This window comes from Canis lupus, chromosome 30 (assembly GCF_003254725.2).
Source record: "Canis lupus dingo isolate Sandy chromosome 30, ASM325472v2, whole genome shotgun sequence".
NCBI lineage: Eukaryota > Metazoa > Chordata > Mammalia > Carnivora > Canidae > Canis > Canis lupus.
The window spans coordinates 39,305,434-39,325,582 of NC_064272.1; the positions used below are offsets into that span (position 1 = coordinate 39,305,434).

A 20,149-nucleotide genomic window follows, 5' to 3' on the forward strand; every position below is an offset into this window, starting at 1 on the left:
TCACTCCAAACCTCATCTGGTCTCCATTAGGTCACAATGCCCTCATTTTATTTAGGTTTAGTTGTTGTACAACTGCTGATAACTGAATTTGAGGACCAGGTCCTTGTATATTTAAATTCAGGAATCTGTCTGATGAAGTAAAAGGAGAGACAAGCATTCTCTATTCCCTTGAAGTCTACTAGATTGGAGAAGGGAACTCCGTATGTGCCAGACACTGTTATAGGGCCTTCAGGTGAACTAGCTCATTTAATTCATAATAGCTAGGTGAAATGCTTGGTATGATAATCTGTCTTAAAAGTGAGGAGGGGCGCCTGGCTGGCTCAGTCAGAGGAGCATGTGACTCTTGATCTCAGGGTTGTGAGTTCAAACCCTACATTGGGTATAGAGATTACTTAAAAAAAACAAAAACAAAAACAAAAAAAACAACTTAAAAAAGGTAAAAAAAGGTAAAGATGAGGGGACTGAGGCTCAGAGAAATAAGTAAATTGCCCAAGATTGCATAGCTAGTAAGTAACAAAATCAGGATTAAAACCCTTTAATTAGGAAAGGTTAGATAGAGTTTACTCATGCCCATTGACTTTAAGTTGAATATCTAGCCAAATGAATAGCTGGGCAGTTTGATTTGAGCCCCTTTTGCTGTTAGTATCATTTGTAAGCATTGTTAACTGGACTGTTAGTTAAGTCACTTTCACCAAAATGATATTTACATCTTAGTATTATTTTATTTAAAAATTTACATCTTTTTAATGAGCTTTTCATTAGTAACCAGCTTGAAAAGATCATTTTGCTGTGGTGAAGAGCGCTTTTCCTGCTCACAGAATAGTGACCCGCACCACAGGCCAGAGGATTTTAAGGCAGTTAGGTTTCAGTTCAGCCTGCCCCAACGTGCCTCTGGAGTTCTCCGGCCTGCAGGTCCCTTAGCCTGCCTCTGGACTCCTTTTGTGAGAGTTGATTGTTCCCTACCTCTCTTACAGCTATAAAGTGGCCGTCTCAGTAAGTAGAGTTTTTATGTACTTCAGATGTAAAGATCAAAGAATTTTTGGAGGTGGAAGGAAGTCTTTAGAGATCAGCTAATGGAATCCTCCCGAATGACAGATGAAGAAACGGAGACCCTGACCTTTGTGTGATACTTTGAACATTCAGAGCTTTTTCACGTATGTTAACCTCATCCGAGTCTCACCACAGTTTTGTGGATTAAATATGATCATCATTATTATAGAAATGAATTCATCCAAGGTCTCCTAGCTGGGCCTAAAGTTTACCAGGCTTGCTTGCTTTGGTGGGTTTGATTATGTCCTGTGATGAAGTCCTGTTGTGTGAGAAAGTGAGAATTCAGTGATTTGTGAAGCAAGTCCAAGCAGGAAAAGCAAACATTTTCCAGTATGAAAGTGGTAATGACCTCAGCACTATAAATAGCAGGAACAAAGAAGAAAGGAGGTGGCAAAAACTGAAGTCTATGAGCTGATTGAAACTTTGTTTTTGGGCAGCCCCGGTGGCTCAGGGGTTTAGCGCCGCCTTTGACCCAGGGCCTGGTCCTGGAGACCCAGGATCGAGTCCCGTGTCAGGCTCCCTACGTGGAGCCTCCTTCTCCCTCCGCCTGTGTGTCTCTGCCTCTCTCTCTGCGTCTCTCATGAATAAATAAATAAAATCTTTAAAAAAAGAAAGAAACTTTGTTTTTATTTATTCCTGGATTAGGAGTAAGCATAACTGATTTTTGGTATTGTGTTTATCAGTAGTGTAGTATGTGAGTTACTCTATACTTAACAAAACAATTCAAACAGAAACCATATTTTGTAATAAAGTATTAAAAAATTGTAGGTGAGCTAGGGAAACTTGAAACAGTTAATTGAAAGGTTCCTAAAAAACAAATGAATAAGTAAGTGTGGGAAGCTAAGGTTCACATATAATTATTTAATTATTTGATTGCCTTTAGTGATATGAGGTGTTTTTGTTTTTTGTTTTTTGTTTTTTTCTCTTTTTTCCTGTTTCTGTGGTATGGAGGTTTCCCTTAGAAATGTTACCTCTTTCTTTGCCAGTAACCTGGCTGTGCTGAACAACGAATTGCTTTACCTTTGGTTCCTTTTTTCCTTTCATTTATTTATTTTTAAGTATTTATTTAAATTCTAGTTAACATGCAGTGTAATATTAGTTTCAGGTGTACAATATAGTGATTTAACACTTTTGTAAAACCCCAGCGCTCATCATAACAAGTGCCCGCCCTAATCCCCATCCCGTATTTAACTGCCCCCCTACCCAATCTACCTCTCCTCTGGTAACCATCAGTTCTCTATAATTAAGAGTCTGTTTCTTGGTTTGCCTCTCTCTTTTTTTCCTCCCCTTTGCTTGTTTGTTTTGTTTCTCAAATTCCACATACGAGGAAGTCATATGACATTTGTTTTTTTTCTGACTTAATTCACTCAGCATAATACTGTCCAGCCCCATCCGTGTTGTTGCAAATGGCAAAATTTCATTCTTTTTATGACGAATATTCCCTTGTTATATATATGCTACATTTTCTTTAGCCATTCATCAGTCGGTGGACACTTGGGCTATTTCTATAATTTGGCTATTGTAGAAAATGCTGCTTACTTTGGTAACTTTCTGTAAACAGTATGTTTTTTTAATTGGAAAGAAAATTATCTTAAAACTTAGATATAGATGTTAGCAGCTTTTCTTTTAGTTTTGGTCTCCAAATTGTCCTTCCTTTATTTTTTTTTTTTTTTTTTTTTTTTTTTTTTTTTTTTTTTTTTTTTTTAGACAAATTGTCCTTCCTTTAAAAGGAACTGATTTTTCTAGACTGCATGGTATGATTGTGCTTTCACTGTGGATAGTACAATTCTATCATTAACAAAATTTCTATTTTCATTCTGTACTAAAGTTTTTTAAAATTATAAACTACTCAGTAGAACTAATGGAGCAGGATCTCTCATATAGTTCTAATCTAATGAAAAAGGAAAATAATAAAGGATGGAGTAAATGTAGAAAAAATTTGAAAGCAACTTTGTAAGATTTGACTTAGGAAGAATGTTCTTCAACTCTTCTTTCCTTGAGAGTCCTTTTAAAGATTTTCTTGCCCACCTGCTAATGGTCTTTCACGTGCCTATCCTGCCGATTCCCATTGTCATTCCATCGCAGACTCCTGGAATTCAGAGAACTGGTGTTTGAGGACGATTTGAATAGACTGGTCTTCAATTCTCAGTTTTGTGTATGATCTCAAAACTTGTGCAAGGGGTTCTTTATCTTTTTTATCTTTATCTTTTAAAAAAGATTTTATTTATTTACTTACTTGAAAGAGAGAAACTGAGCACAAGTGGAGGGGGAGCAGAGAGAGAAGCAGCAGCAGACTCCCGACTGAGCAGGGAGCCCAACCTGGGGCTTGATCCCAGGACCCCAAGGTCATGACCTGAACTGAAGGCAGACGCTTAACTGACTGAGCCACCCAGGTGCCCTGCCTTAAGGTTCTTTAATGGAAAAACCAAAGAGGTCACTTCACAGTAATTGATACTTAATTTTTGTTTTGCAATAGCTCGGGAGCTAGTCTCCTAGAAACTTCCAACACCTGACATAAACACTTTCATTAAATTGTGCCTATTGTGATAGGACTATGTCTTGCTTGTCCAGACTGTAGTGAGTTTTAAGGACTACAGTTAGTTTCTCGTTGGCCAGCCGCGATTTCCTGGTCATACTACAGATACGGTATTTAGCTGAGGGCTTAGAATTTTTAAAGGTGACTCGGCTTTTTTTCTGTGATTCGTGTTTTCCTTGTTTGGCCTAACAGCTAAAGAGCCAGGCTTCCAGCCTGGTGTCTCATTCATATGAAAACATTCTCTCTGTATATATATGGTCTATGTGATTCAAAAGGCATGGTTTTAATAGATAAAGCCTTTTGACTTTTAAACTAATTATTTCTATAAATAAATAGTTGAAACTTTTATTTTTCTGTCTTGTTGACAAATCTCTTAGCACTAAATAAAATGTTTTGCCAGGAGAGTTATTCAATATTAATATGGATTTGATTTTTTCTATGGAATTTAGTTTCTGTGACAGGGTACTTTCTAATGTGAGATCAGTTCTTAATAGATGTATGGAAATAGGAGGAACTTTCAGGTGCTTTTTGATGTCATATTTGGTAAATCTCAGGGTGACAGGGAAGTACAAAGATACTAATTTGTGTGTGTATGTATGTGAGTGTGTGTGTGTGTATATGATCTAAATACCAAAGGAATGCAAGAAATTTATTTGATTTGCAGCTTTCTTCTTAAAGTTTAACGTGGCAGTGGAGTTATAAGAAAATATTGATTAGTTTTCCTTTTCCAGATGTATTGCTATTTAACAATTAAATGTAGTTCAGGACTTCATTTTATATCTTGGTGTGTATTTTAAAGAATTAAATGAGTTGATTCATATTTTTAAAAACCAGAAATATAGATGATAAAGGGGAGCTACTGAATCTATTGGCCTATATTTTTTTAGATCAGTCCATTTGTTATTGCCTGGGTATTTGAATTTACCCAGAGAAAACCAGTATCACATAAGCGTAATTAATTATTTGTTAGCGTATATATGTGCCACCTTCATTTTTTTTATTTCTCAAAGTGAGAAGACTGGATGATTTTCATAAGTATTCAAAAATTATTCTGCTGGATGAAATTTAGAGTGTTGTTAAAATAGATAATCACTTGCTCTCTAGTCTTTTTTTAGGAGAACCTATCTCCAAGGAAAATTTAAACCAAAGAGTATTAATTGCAACCAGAATTTTCTACGAACACTGATTTTTTTACATAATTTTTATTATTGGAGTTCAGTTTGCCAACATATAGCCTATCACCCAGTGCTCATCCCGTCAAGTGCCCCCCTCAGTGCCTGTCACCCAGTCACCCCAAACTCCCGCCCACCTCCCTTTCTATTACCCCTTGTACGTTTCCCAGAGTTAGGAATCTTTTATCGAACACTGATTTTGAAATTAAAATTGTATGAGCTCCCTTGCTGGTTTGGTTCATCCTTATATTTAAACAACATTTCAGTAAAAGATTTTGTAGTCTGTATTGTTACTCGTCTGCAGGTCTTCTGCAGGGTATGTTAAAGATTACAAAAAATTCGAGGAACTCTAGATTTTCCATACAGGCTTTTTTAAAAAGTACTTTATCATATTATGGGAAACCATTAAAAATGGCTTAATTTTTATTCTCTAGTATGTGCATACTGCATGCCTTATAAAATTAAAAATAAACATCATTTTGGTAGCATGAATACTGATTCACAGACTTTTTAATAGTAAAATATAGAGAATTTCTGATGTGATAAGATAATAGAAATATTGTATAGCCCTTATAGTCTGAGTCCTGGTTATTTCAAATAAGAGACAGTGCTGTTATCTAAAGATCATCTGCTCAAAGCTAGTAAGTAAGTTCAAATGTTCAGAGCCCCATAAAAAGATCACTTGAAACCAATAGCGGAGAATATTAAAAACCAGCCCACACTGTCTGAGGTAAGAACTTAGACTCCACTTGAATGCATGGAAATATTTTGTGTTCCTTGTTAGTTTGGAGACTGTAAAAATGTAACAGAAGCATGGAATAGGAATGAGTTTTAGCATAGGGAGAAGATTGGAGATCATTCATTATTTCCTTTCATTTTCCAGAAAGAAACCAAGAGTGAGAGGTTAAGGTACTCAGCATCAACTAAGTAGTGACAGTAGTAAAACTAGAATACTCTGTCTTAACTGTCAGATAATTCACAATGGAACTTCAAAAACTGTAATGGGAAATGATGGTTATTATTATTGCCGTTAGTTTAAAAACTTTACATATGGTAAAATTGACTTTTTAATGTGTTCTGTGAGCTTTCACATATGTACAGATTCATGTAGCTCTCACTACAAATAAGGTACGGTTAAGTCCTATTACTCCAGAAAACTTTTTCAGGTTGCCCCTTTTGTTCAAAACCACCCTCTGGCCACTGTTGATCTGGACGACATCACTTTAGTTTTGTCTATTCTAGAATGTCGTATAAATGGAACTATTCACTATGAACTCTTGCATGTGGCTTCTTTCAGTTTAATATTTTTGAGATTCATCCATGTTGTGTAGATGAGAGCTTCATTCTTTTTTTATTGTTGGGTGGTATTCTAAGACTACATTATCATCTGTTTGTCATTGACCCGTCAATGAACATTGAGTTGTTTGCAGTTTTTAGCTTTTATAAATAAAGCTGCTGTGATCGTTTTTTGTTTTTATTTTTAGAGATAAAGGAGAAAAATTTTACTTGTATATATCATAGAACTGCTGATAGCTCTGAAAATATTCACAAAGTTAAATCACTTTTGACTTTGAAATGATTATAGATTCACAAGAAATTGCAAAGCTGGTGCAGAGAGGTTCTGTGTACCAGCTCCCACTAGGCTTGGGAGTGGAATTGTTGGTTAAATGGTGCCTTTTGTTTGACTTTGAAAGAGGCTGCAAAACCTGCTGGCGAAATTGTACATTCCTTCTCTTAATGTGTGAGCATTTCATATGTTCTAATTCATCCTGTAGACATTTCTGTAGTAATGAAAATATTCTATATCTGCACTGCCCAGTTCCTTAGTCACTAGCTAAGTGTGGCTGTTGAGCAGGTGAAATGTGGCTAATACATCAGAGGAACCGAATTCTTTATTCAATTTATCAAGTTAGATTTAAATGGTTATATGTGCCTGGTGGCTGCTGTATTGGTTGGTGCATCAATGTGGCTCTACACTGTTGCCAATATTTAGAATTATCAGTCTTTTCTTTTTTTTTTTTTTTTAAGGTTTTATTTATTCATGAGAGACAGAGAGGGGAGGGGGAGAGAGAGAGAGAGGCAGAGACACAGGCAGAGGGAAAAGCAGGCTCCTTGCAGGGAGCCCAACCTGGGACTCGATCCCGAGACCCCAGGATTTTGTGGCATTTCTTTAAATATTGGACTTTTTACTGACAGGCATTATAAATCGCATTAGTCTGATTTTTTCCTAGGCTTTCAAGCTCCTTTCAGGTGGGTCTGTAGCAGCTTTTATTCTAGGGCTACTTGCCCCCTGCTTCTGTGGTGTGGTACCTCTGGGGTCACTGCCTTGCATATTCAACAAGGTTTTTCCTTTCTTGCTTGAGGGAACTTGTTGAAATCTTGGACCTGTGTCAGCTCTGAGAAACCTTTCTCTTAGAACTCCTTGGTAACTTTCTTTCCTTAGAAATTCTTGTTAGCTGGTCTAAAGCAATTTTACCCTTCTCTTGTACAGGTTTTTATTTAGCTAAATACTCTAGGGAACCCTTATTTAAGTTACTGGAGCTCTTTCTCTTCTCTCTGGAACTCCACCCCATAAGTTCAAGCCACCTTGGCCTCCTTGCACTTTTTTCTCTGTCTCAAGTCAACAAGATTGCCAGGTTCTGTCTGGGTTCCTCCTCCCTGCTTGGGAGCGGTTAATTGCTTCCTGGCCGAGAGGCTTGGGTGACGGTGGGCCCTGCCGTGGTGGTTTCCCTTTTCCAGGGATCACTGAAGTCCTGCACCGCCTGTGTCTGAAAATAATCCTTTCCTAGATTTTATTCTGTGTTCTAGTTTTTTGCCTTGGGAGTATTTTTCTAGACCTGCTGAATCCTTCAAGAGAAATGGAAGTTGAATCATTCCAGAATGAATTTTAATATTTAATACCTTTACAAAATTCTGAAGCTCTCAAGCAGTTATTTTTTACCTAACATTTAACCATTTATTATTCACTTTTCCTTTGTATTGTTACAAATGATCTTGTATCATCTGTAGGAATGTTTATTTTTCAATTCAGAGCCCATGACAAACTTTAAATCAGAAACTGACCCAAGGAAAATGATTTGTCATACCTCATAAATCTCACGAAGCAGGAAAAAATTTTTGAATATGTAAAAATTCAATATTATGGGATGATCATTTTAAATATAAAATTATTATTTAGCACTTCATTAAAAACATGAATGATGGAGTACCTGGATGGCTCAGTTGGTTAAGATCTGCCTTCAAAAAAAAAAAAAAAAAGATCTGCCTTCAGCTCAGGTCATAATCTCACGGTCCTGAGATCGAGCCCCACATTGGGTTTCTTGTTCGGCAGGAAGTTTGCTTCTCCCTGTCCCTCTGTCACCCGTTCCCCCTGTTCTTTCTCTCTGTGTCAAATAAATAGATAAAATCTTTGAAAAAAAAAAAAGAAGGAAACATGAAAGACTAATGTAGCAGTGGGTAAGTACTTAAATGAACCATTTAATGTAATGTTTTAAAATATTAGTCCTAAAAAAATAAATAAAAATAAATAAAATATTAGTCCTATCATTGTAGAGTATTAACATGTTCAGTATACATTAGACCAGGAACCAGCAAACATTATCTATAAAGAGCCAAATAGTATATATTTTAGGCTTTGTGGGCCATGTGGTCCCTGTCACAACTCTGCCTTTGTAGTATAACAGCACCTATAAACAATATGTTAATAAATGAGTAGGCAGTGTTCTGATAAAACTTTATTTCTATACAACAAAATTTGAATATCATCATTTTTACGAATACTTTTTCAAAATACTCTTCTTTGACCTTTTTTTCCAACTGTTTAAAAATGCAAAAGTTATTCTTACCTTGTAGGCCATACATAAACAAATGGCTGGTCAGGTTTGGCCCTGGGTCCCTGCATCATAGTTTGGCAGCCCTTGCTCTAAATTATTAAAAAGCTCCCAGATAAAGTGTAGGATCTTAGCAGACTGTTGTGTTTTAATTCCAAGTGATATTTTTCTTTGAACTATTGTCTACTATTAAGTAGCAAAATAAACAAGGACACACAATACAGAGCCAATATGGCTTTGGCAGATTTTGATTGATTGATTGATTGATTGATTTTAGAGATGGGGGTGGTGCAAGGGAGAGGGAGAGGGAAAGTCTCCAGCAAATTTCCTGCCTGCTTGATCGTACAATCCTGAGATCATGGCCCTAGCCAAAATCAAGAGTTGGACGACCAATCCACTGAGCCACCACATGTCCTGCTTTGACTGTTTTTTTAATGTCAAAGGGTTATATCAGGGGTTTCTCAGACAATTTGCATAGTTAGTAAAAAAGTTAAGGATTTAAAATAATTATTTTATTGTCAGTATATAGGAATTAATAAATAGGTTTAAAATCAGGACAATTTCTACTTTTTAAAAAATTAAAGTATAACTGGCATACAACTTTATATTAGGTGAAACTATATATTAGTTTCAGCTATACAACATGATTTGATATTTGTATATGTTATAAAATCACCACAATAAATCTAGTTAACACCCTGTATTCTGTAACATAGTTACAGAATTTTTTTTTCTTATGATGGGAACTTTTAAGATTTACTCTGCTAGCAACTTTCAGACATTCAAACAAAATGTAAAACCTTCCCTAACAAAATGTAAAACCAAGCATCCACAAATTCAAGACAATCAACTAGTATTTAACTTACTAGTAGAAGAAAAATCGACATACTTCAAAGGAAGATAACAAGATATAAAATTTCTATGGCATGTCATCTGCAATATCCAGTATACAATCGAAAGTCATTAATCATGTGAAGAACTCAGAAAATATTATCCATAGTTAAGAAAAAAGTCAATACAGATGTTAAGGAACAGTAACTTTAGATCAGTTATTATAAATGTGGTCAGGAACTTAAGAGGAAAGGTGGCATAATGAAGGAAAATATATCTGTGCAGAGGGAGGTAGAAACGATTTTTTAAAAATAAAAAGGAAATTAGAGACTAGAAATATAATACTGAAATAAAAAATTCACTGGATAGACTTACCAGCAGATAACAGATGGCAGAAGAAAGGGCCTTGACAAGTTAGTGGAAGTCATCCTGTTGAAGAACAAAGAGGAAAAGATTTTTAAAAATAGACCTCAAACCAAAGAGAACCTCAATGACCAGTGGGATTACAAATTAGTCAGCCTTACGTATATTGAAACCTAGAAGGAAAAGAGAGAAAACGGGCCAGAAATTTTTTAAAATAAAGGCTGAAAACTTCTCAACTTTAGGAAACACTAATTTGCAGAGCCAGGAAGTTCAGTGAACCCCAAGAAATAAATGAAAACTAAATGTAGACATATAATAGCTGTACTTCTAAAAACCAGAGATAAAGAGAGAAATCTTAAAAATAACCAGAAGATAAAAGAAACATTATTTACAGGATATCAGTAGTATTAATGACTACCAACTTACCTGAATAATGGAAGCCAAAAAAACCATCGAATGATACCTTGAAAGGGTTAGGAGGAAAAAGTACCTTTCAACTCAGAATTCTATACTGAATATAAATGTTAAAAATTGAAAGTAAAGATGATTTCAGATAAAAAATTAGATAATTCATTGTCAGCAGACTTGCAATGTAGGAAATAATTAAAGAGTTTTTAAGCTGAAGGACAGTGATAGCAAATGGAAACTGTTCTGCAGGAGAAATGAAAACCACTAAGAATGATTTTTTTTTTTTTTTTACTGCAGTTACTTTCTTTAGAGGAAAGCTGACTTTTTTTTTTCTTTTTGAAAGCTGACTTCTTAAAGGAAAAGCTGAAACCATCTTACTATGGGTTTTATAATAGACAGAGGTATGATGTATGATAACATTAACAAAAAGGCTTTGTAGTAAGTGGAGCGATACCATTGCAAGGTTCTTCTGCTTTGCATGATGTTCAATATTAACTTTAAGTAAACTGTGGTAATTTGAGGATGCATATTAGAATTCTTAGAGTGTTACCCCCCCAATAGAAAGACGTATCCAGCAATTAAAGTAGAACATTACAAATATTTGATTAACTGAAGTTAAGGCAGGAAAAGGTAGAATAGGAACAAAACAAAACACAAAGTAGAAAACAAACAGTGGAGTGGTACGTTTGAGCCCAGTGATCTCAGTAATTATATTACATATTGATGAGCTAGACCTTCCAGTTAGGAGAGATTTTCACTGGATAGAATACAAGACCTAGCTGTGTCCTGTCTACGATGGCACGCACAGTGTGAGGATCTGATTAGACGTAGCTTAGGTCTCTATCTCTCACATTGTTGGGTGAGCTTTCAGTGGCTGTATTACGATGGGATTCCTGTAAGTCCAAGAATAAACTATTCAGAAAAAATGATTTGGGAGGCTGAGAGGACAGGAATGCAGAATGGATTGTAGGAGGATAATACAGCACTACGTTAGGAACCTACTACCTAGGTTCTCACTTCAGCTTTGCCACTGGCCAAACACCTACCCTTGGGAAAACACTATTGTTATGTACTTTTCTAGGTTACTGATATTTCTATACCCATGTGTTCGGGTTTTTTTCATATTCAGATTTCAAGGTAAAATTGGCATAAATTGCATTTTTCTACTTGAAAGACTCCTCTAATACTGGAAAGGCATCATTGTTTGATCCATCCATCCATCCATCCTTAATAATATTCCTCCTACATACTGCTTAATGTTATCAAATGCCACATGAAATAGAGATATAAGCACTGTAAAAACATTGGGTGTTGTTTGCATCAGGAATAACCCAACTGTGTTGGAGTTAGATATGGTTTGATGGTACACAAACAAAAACTTGCACTTTAAAATGCTTTTCTGGGGATGCCTGGGTGGCTCAGCAGTTGAGCATCTGCCTTTGGCTCAGGGCATGATCCCAGATTCCTGGGATCGAGTCCCGCGTAAGGCTTCCCGCATGGAGCCTGCTTCTCCCTCTGCCTGTGTCTCTGCCTCTCTTTGTGTCACTCATGAATAAATGAATAAAATCCTTTTTAAAAAATCACTTTTCTGGTGTCTTAATATTTATTTGATATTAATATTTTTAGATTATGTATTTGAAAGTTTCAATTCTGTAATATGTAAGCATAATCAGAAATCATTAAAAATAATGACTTTTATCTTTCTCTTTCTACTTAACTCTTACAGTTATTTTCCTTATATTTGGTGTTACATAGAAAACAAGTTAGGGGTTGTGTCAGTTTTAACATACGTGTAACTAGTGCCGCAGAGTTAGAAATAGATAGGAATTTATTCATTTGATTTTAGGTGGTATCTTGTATATCAAATTATAAATACATTTCATACTAGAGCCTAAAGCAAAGTAGCTGGGGAAACTTTTGCATTTGGAGATACCTGCTTTCATATTTTAGAAAGGGTGTATCAGAATTGGACATTGTTACTTTTTTTAAGAATTGGATTTTTATAAAGATGAAGTAAGGTTATTTCTCTTTCAATTAATGCTCTGACATAGCTAAAACCAAGTGTTCAAGGACAATCAAATGAAGTCTTAGAAAGTTTCGAGCATATCACTGCCAGTTGGATCCTCATACATTACTTTGTTCTGAGGCGCGACATACTTACGGAGCGTCAGGATCCTATCTAGGTGTCCACCTAAGTAAGGAAGTTACTTCTTAAATGAAGATTAGTTATAACTGTTGAGTGAGGTGAAATTAAGAATATCCTAAAGGAAGGAAAAGCATCTAGTATATCTAAAACTAGTTTATTCGCCAATTTGAATTGCTCTATTTTATTTTTTTCTCTTGCAGTAAACATTGGAGTCTTCAGAAAATAAGTGAAGGAATGAGAGGCAAGGAAGAAAGTGTATTCATCCTGGAAGGACCTAAAACACTTTGAAACTTTAAACGAATGTAATGATAGCTGTCAAAACCACCTTTGTCACCGTAATGGATGAAGTACTTCAGATTTAACCGGTAACCAGAATTCTCATACTGTGCTACACTTCCACCAAGAACTTTCTATGACTTGAAAGGATTTCTCTTTAAGTTTAAATATTTACTGTACGAATACCAAAGTATAGACAAAGCTGGTAATTTTATAACTTACGTAGCATAGTCAGGTCTTTGTTTTGGCCTTTAATGTTTGACCCCAGTATTGCTCAAAAGAATCGTTTTTTCCCCAGGTTATGAACTTCTTATGTTAGAAACAGATAAGCTTGTTTGAGTAGAAATATAGCAGAGTACTAGTATATTTATAGGTCCATTCTTCACTAAATACTTTTCCTTTCATAGTAAGAACTCAGGCAGCATGAAATGGTAACATACTATCACCTATGAGGTGTTTTAGTCTCCTTCTCTGAACTTTATTTCATGTTGTTTAGATTCCTTACTTGACATCTGGTCTCTTGCTCTTTTTTGCCTTCCTATCTGACGTCTTTTTATTTTATCCTTATTTGCTTCTTTGCCCCCCCCTCAGGAATTTAGAGTCATAAAAAAACACAAGAATCCAGAGTAGAAGGGAAAAACTGGAAAAGATTATAAAAGTGTTTCTTCTTGTGAAATTACAAGGACTGTTACTGTCAGGGAGAGTGGAAAGCAACTGTAGGAAGACTTAAGATTCTTTGTCAGTCTTCTTAAATCTCCTTGATCTTAGGCCATAATTGTTTCAGTGTCCGTTTTGTAAAGATTCAAATGTTTGCAAATATTTTAAGGCATCCTAGTGAACAATTCATTGCTAGTGTACTGATTTTATTTTGACAGTCATTTGTTTGGGTCACTGTGTCTTGGTAGTGAATGGGTGCAGTTGACTAAAACTAGGCTCCTGTGGTGAAGCGCAGATGTGACATCAAACACAGTATCCATTGCTCGTCCTAATAATTCTAAGGAATACAGTACCTATTTCAGGGGAATTATTCAAACTGACAAGTGTAACCCAGGATAAATTGTATATGAAGAATGAATGTTCTTATTATTCTTTCCTGTGCTAATATTAACCTTGATTTTAAAAATACCTGAATGTTGATTTTTAAGAAACTTCTCCAATAGTTGATTTAGACCTCTACTTAGGGCACAGTTAGAACTTTTCCATATTCTTACCACTACCATGCACGTAGCAGCATTTAGCCCTTTCTAAATGTCCAGCAAATTCTTTCTACTTCTCAACCATTAAAAGATAAAGTTGAAGAAAGTAACTTTTGAAACACAGCAGAAGTTAAAGTGCGGAATGTTCATTTACACAGGTAAGGCAATATGTAAAAAGTCATCACATTTCTGTCTCTTCCTCGGCAATGATCTAAGTTTTCTTTACCCATGTAATTATGTCTGATTCTGTAGTCTTACATAACTATAGTTTCATTAATGAGATTAATACATTAAATATCAAAAACAAACAACATTGTCAACATTTTTACTCTGGTACTTTTACCACTCCTCATTCAAACTCTTAATTCCATTCAATCTCTCTCAGTATACTTAGTAACCTGGATAAAAATCATTGAAATCTATAGATATTGGATATTTCCAAGTATTAATGTTTTTCCGGAGTTAAAATGTTATCAAGGAACAGACTAGGATAGAACTTGACCTCTTTACAAACTGAAAGAACTGCACTGATTCTCTCATCTTGCTTAGTTCAGAAGTCATATAACTCATATCCATGAGGTATATAGAATTAAAGAAGACCATCTGCATTTACATATTTAATTTTTCTGGCCTCATTCAAGCTAAGTGCCTTCCAAATCCCAAGTCTATGATGTTTGAAGAGGGAATGGAATTAGGTTTCTAGTTGTGCAATTAACAGGATTTCTCACTTGCACAATTAGGAATTCATATTTCTAATTGTGCAAACTATCATGGCCACTTTTAAGAGGCTAGTATTTAAAAGACATTCTAGCTATGTAATGATGTAATGTTAAAATGGAGTCAGTTTTATCTAAATTCATTTCACTAGCTTAAAATTGCGGTTCTTGGGGGTGAAGGATATGTTCTTGCAGAGAGTAAGACTGCTCTAAACAATATATCCATCTAGAATCTTGAATTTATAAGGGTTCGTAGGCCTTTAGAACATCCTCTACAGCACCTTCATTTTGCAAAACTGTCTTTATGAAGGGAAGCCTATGTACAATTTGCAGAGAAAAAAAGAAATTAAATAATAGTGATTAATGTGTATTGAGTGATTACCATATGCCAAGCATTGGGATCAGTGTTTAAATGAATTATCTCAAGTTTCACAACTGTATTTGACATGGGTCTTATTATTAAATATCTCCATTTACATTTACATATGAGGAAACATATTCTTAGAGAAGTTAATTGCCCTACATCAAGTTTGCTAGTTAGTTGTAGACCCAGTTCTGTCTGACTCCACAGCCTGAGCTCTTAACCAGAAATGTGTTCTGGTTTACAAATACTCAGTACAATGTGTTGTGGTTGCTTCTTTATGTAGTGGTGAAAGATGGCAAGTTCTTATTCTTGGCAGCATTCTCATCTCAGCTTTGTGAAGTTATGCTTCCTTGAGACACATATTATATTTCTTTTGCAGCATCAATTTTATTTTGTCAGTAATTTATCATTATTTTGGTTGTTTTTAAAATGTTAGTAATAAAAAGATGAGCCACTCCTAAGTAAAGACTAAGTTACTTGAAGATGAAGACCCACATTTTATTTGAGATAGAAACTTAGAAGACAGAGAAAGATAGGAGATAGGGATGGGGAAAAAATGCAAAACTGACCTCTGCTCAACTGTCCTCTCTTGAAGTTTTATTTGCCTTTGTCTTTATCACCAGAAGTTCTTAATTGTTTTTCAGTCTCAGAGACTGATACTATCCCTAAAGACTAAAATAGTAATGAATCCAGAGACCAATTTATCTTAATAGCATAATTTTTTGTCAGTTTACATATAGCCCCTTCAAATAGATCTATTTCGTATTCTAAGCATAGAAAAAACAAAGTATATTAACCTGTCATCAAGGTTTAAGATGATTAAGCCTGTCGCCAAGACTCAGCATATTCAAGACATCAGTTTTCCCCAAATAAATATACAGGTTTAACTGAATTTCTCAAATCCCAGCAAGATTTTTCATATATTGTTTGCCATTTTCCACCAAGTTCCTTCTATCCTCCACATTAACACTGTCCTTCCTCCTCCACCATAGGAATTGTAGCCGGTTCCCTTTTGAGAGTGTTTTAGCCAATTGCATGATAACCAAACAATGTGATCAGATGTTTTAGTTACTAGCAGTTTTTCAGTCCAAAGTTTAGTGAATCTTAATTTTCTGAGATTTTGCTTAAATAAGAAGAGTGTTTCATGTCCCCCTGAAAAAAGCTGTAATAGGAGGAAAAGCAAAAATAAAACAAAAAATGTTATTTCATCCTTGCTTTCTAAACTGAGGCTATAAAATTCAGAATGATCCTATAGATTCTTTTGGAGAGAATGTTGAGATATCTTCTGGATTACCCCTACCTTCTTGTGGGACTATCAACTTACCTGACTAATGGAATAAATGTCATGCCATTTTGTATTACTGACTCATTCATTCATTCATTCATTCATTCATCACATATTTGCTTGGGAAAAATGACATTTGCAATAGGTAAAAGTTTTTAAACTTCTTTTTTGCTAACATAGCGTCAAGGGGTTTGTATCTCCTCTGTCTCTCTTGGCTATAAGTATGTCACTGCGAAAGGCCAGGGGTACATAAGAAGGGTCTATAGTACAGGGCCTGTCCTCAGTGGCTCACAATCTAGCAGGGCAGGCAAACATGTAAATAGATGTCCCCTGGTATCAAGTGTTTAATGGAAGTGTGAGCAGAGAATTGTGACAGTGCTTTTCCCTACGTGGGAAGAGTGAGGGAAGGCTTCCCAAACCACAAAGGTATCCTTGATGAGTGTTACTGGATGAATAGGAGTTTACTACCTGGGAACAAGCTAGAGAAAAAGAATTATAAGCAAAGGGAATATTATATGCAGAGATATACTTTTCTAGAAGGAAAAAAGTCCTAGAGTTTTTTAAGTTGAAAAGGTTATCTGGGATCTTTAATTTTGACACCTTGCTTAACATAAAAGGAAATGGAAGCCCTTGGAAACAATTACTTGCCCAATATTACTCAGAAATTGCGGTATCACTTCAAGTATTCTTTCAAATTATACACTAAAATATATAAAATGTATTTTGGTCAGACATTACTCCCAAGAAAGAAGATTCTTGCTCATGTTTTCCTTGTGTATAAATCTACATCACTTCCAAGCTAAAACATAACCAGGTGTTACTTTTATTTCTCTTAGCAGTTTTTTATTATGAAAATTTTCAAGAATTCATAAAAATTTGGAATAATCAGCTTTTATCTCACCACCAAGGATGAAATGAATGCTAACATTTTGTCATTCTTGTTACAAGAAATTAAACAGTTTAGGAAAGTTTGAAATCCTCTTTATATCACTCTCCAATCTCATTTCTATCCTTCTTTTTCCAGAGAAAATACTCTTTGAGGTTGGTGAAATCTATTCTTAATGTGAGTACTCAGAAATAATATGCAATATACATGATGCAATTTTGCATTTGTACATTTGCATCTTTCATTGGTATGTGATATTTAATTGTATTTTTGCATATGAGATTGAGATAAAATAGAACATAATAGAGTAGATAATATACTCTAGTCAGCTGTGCAGATTTGCTGTTGTGTTGTGGCTTTGTTCTCTTCTTGCTACCCAGAGTGCTTAGTAAATGTGCATTGTATTTTGGAAGAATATAATTCCATCATTCTGTAGGTTTTCAAATATATTTTTAAAGACTTGTTGGGAAAACGATTACTTTTGTGAGCTTACATCTGCTCTAACAGATTTTTAAAATTTTTTACTACTGAGATTAGAAATATTCTCTAGTATAGTCCAATGAGCAAGAAATGACTGTGTCATGTGGTAGCAATTCTCCCTCTACACACGTATTACTGTTAAGCCAGTGGTGCTGTGTGGGAAGAGTAGCCTCTGAGAATGCTGTGACAAAATGACTCAGGGAGAGGATGTTTATCTGGACTTTGAGAAGAGCTTAGAAGTCCTTTCACCAAAGGTCTGGTCCTGAGTGACGGATGATGGAGGGAGAGAGAAGAATCTGCAGCAGTTGTGAAATGGATTATTGCAGGTGTTGAGAACATATTTTTACCTGTGGATTCACTGTGCCTCCTATAAATGTTTTAAGTTCATGAAAATCAGCTGGAATACTACTAAGCATATGAGACTATTGAAGAGCATAATAAATTCAGAGAACCCCCTTGTTTCTGTTGCTAGAAGGAAAAATAAACCCATCATGCTCTTTTAGCAGTGAAAAACTGGAAATCTGCAAAAAAAGGTTTATAACAGGCAAGCCAGTTATTCCCAATCCTACTGGTACTTTAATTCTGAAGTAATTGCTTCCATGTAGTAAGCAACAGAATAACGGGAAAAAAAATAGTATTATTCTGGCTTGTATGTTTTGAACATTAACAATTCTGACACATGGGCACAGGAAAACTTATCTAAAATTGCCAAATAGTAAAAGTGAAAGGAAACTATTGATCTCTAAGAAACTCATTCTTCTTGGAATCAGAGGGCTTTTGTTTTCTTCTGCTGGTTTGGCATATAGAAAGAAAGGAAAGCATAAAACATTCTGGTGCTATAGCACTCTCCAATGATGTATAATGGGCCATTGTATAACTGGGCAGGTAAACTCACATGAGGAATATTTAAAAGGAAACATGACACAGATGCTGTTTAGATGCAAAATGGAGAAATGCAATCAGTATCTTCATTTCTACATAGATTTCTTAACTAGTATTTCTACCCATTGCCCATCCACCAAGAATGGAAAATCACTAGGACTCTTGGATTCTTATGTACACCCTCCCAAAATCATCAGGCAGGTGTCCAAGTTAAAAAAAAAAAAAATGCGCCAACTACAAGATAGGACACCACATCCACAAGGATGGCTATAACTAAAAAAAAAAAAAGGAAAATGGCAATGTTGGTGAGGATGTAGAGAAATTGGAACCTTCATATATTGCTGGTGGGATAGTAAAATGTTTCAGCTGCTGCAAAAGTCAGTGGTCCCTCAAAAAGTTAAACATGGAATTATATGACCCAGGAATCTCACTCCTAGATATACACTCAAAAGAATGGAAAATAGGGTCTCAAATATGTGTATACAAAATGTCCATAGCAACACTAATCATAGTAACCAAAAGGTGGAAACAAACTATTCATCAAGAGATAAAATATGAACAGAGCTTTGGGCCTATCAATTCAAAAACTTGAATGGAAAAAATTGGAAGATCCAAACGACCAAAGCTCTCAAGAAAAAGCAGATAGTCTGAATAGCCCTATATAATTACAGAAATTGAATTTGGAATTTAAAACTTGCCACTAAAGAAAATTCTAGGCCCAGATGCCTTTACTGACAAATCGTACCACACATTTAAGGAGGAAATAATACCAGTTCTGCACAAACTCAGGAAATGAAAAAAGGAACACTTCCTAACTAATTCTATAAAATCAGTATTATTATGACATCAAAACAAGTTAAAGATAAATACAAAATTTGAAACTATAGACACAGACTAAAAAATCCTAAACAAAATATTATCAAATAAAAAATTAGAAAAATGTAGAAGTAATACATTAAGTAGTCTTTATCCCAGGAACAGAAGGTTGTTTTAATCTTCAGATTTAATCAGTTCAATTCACATAGCAACAAAAAGAGAAAAAATGTTCTCAATGGTTAGATACTGGATCAATTCATGAAAAAGAATTCTCAACAAAGTAGGAATAGAAAGAATTTCCTCAACCTGGAAAAGGGCAAATATAAATATCCTATAGCTAATATCATACCTAATGATGAAAAATGGAATGCTTTCCTCTTAATATAGGGATGAGGCAAGGATGTCAACATAGTACTAGAGGTCATACCCAGTTCTAAAAGGGAAGAAAAAGAAAATAAAAGGAATACTAATTAAATAAGAAATAATGCTCTCTATATTGGCAAATACAATAATTTTCTATGTAGAAAATCCCAAAGAATCTACCCCCCCAAAAATCTATTACTACTAATAAGTAAATTTAGCAAAGTCACAGGATACAAAGTCATTATATAAAAATAAATCATATATCTTTATACTAGTAATTAACAATTAGAAGTTGTGAGGCACCTGGGTGGCTTAGTCCTTTGGCATCACGTTGTGATCCTGGGGCCCTGGGATCGAGTCCCGTATCAGGCTCCCTGCGGGGAGCCTCTTATCCCTCTGCCTATGTTTCTGCCTCTCTCTGTGTGTCTCTCATGTATACGTAAAATCTTTTTTAAAAAATTAGAAATTGAAACTTCAGAAAACACCACTTATAATGGTACTATAAAATATGAAATACATATAAATTGAATGAAAAATATTCAGCATCTG

At 35.1% G+C, this 20,149-nt stretch overlaps 1 protein-coding gene across 1 annotated transcript in view; it reads left to right on the forward strand.

Annotated features, from left to right (window-relative positions):
- Positions 1 to 20,149, forward strand: part of PEAK1 (pseudopodium enriched atypical kinase 1) — a 293,402-nt gene that overhangs the window by 127,186 nt on the left and 146,067 nt on the right. The window contains 1 exon segment of the mRNA XM_049104348.1: positions 12,537 to 12,701. The gene's annotated coding sequence lies outside the window, so the exon portion shown is untranslated.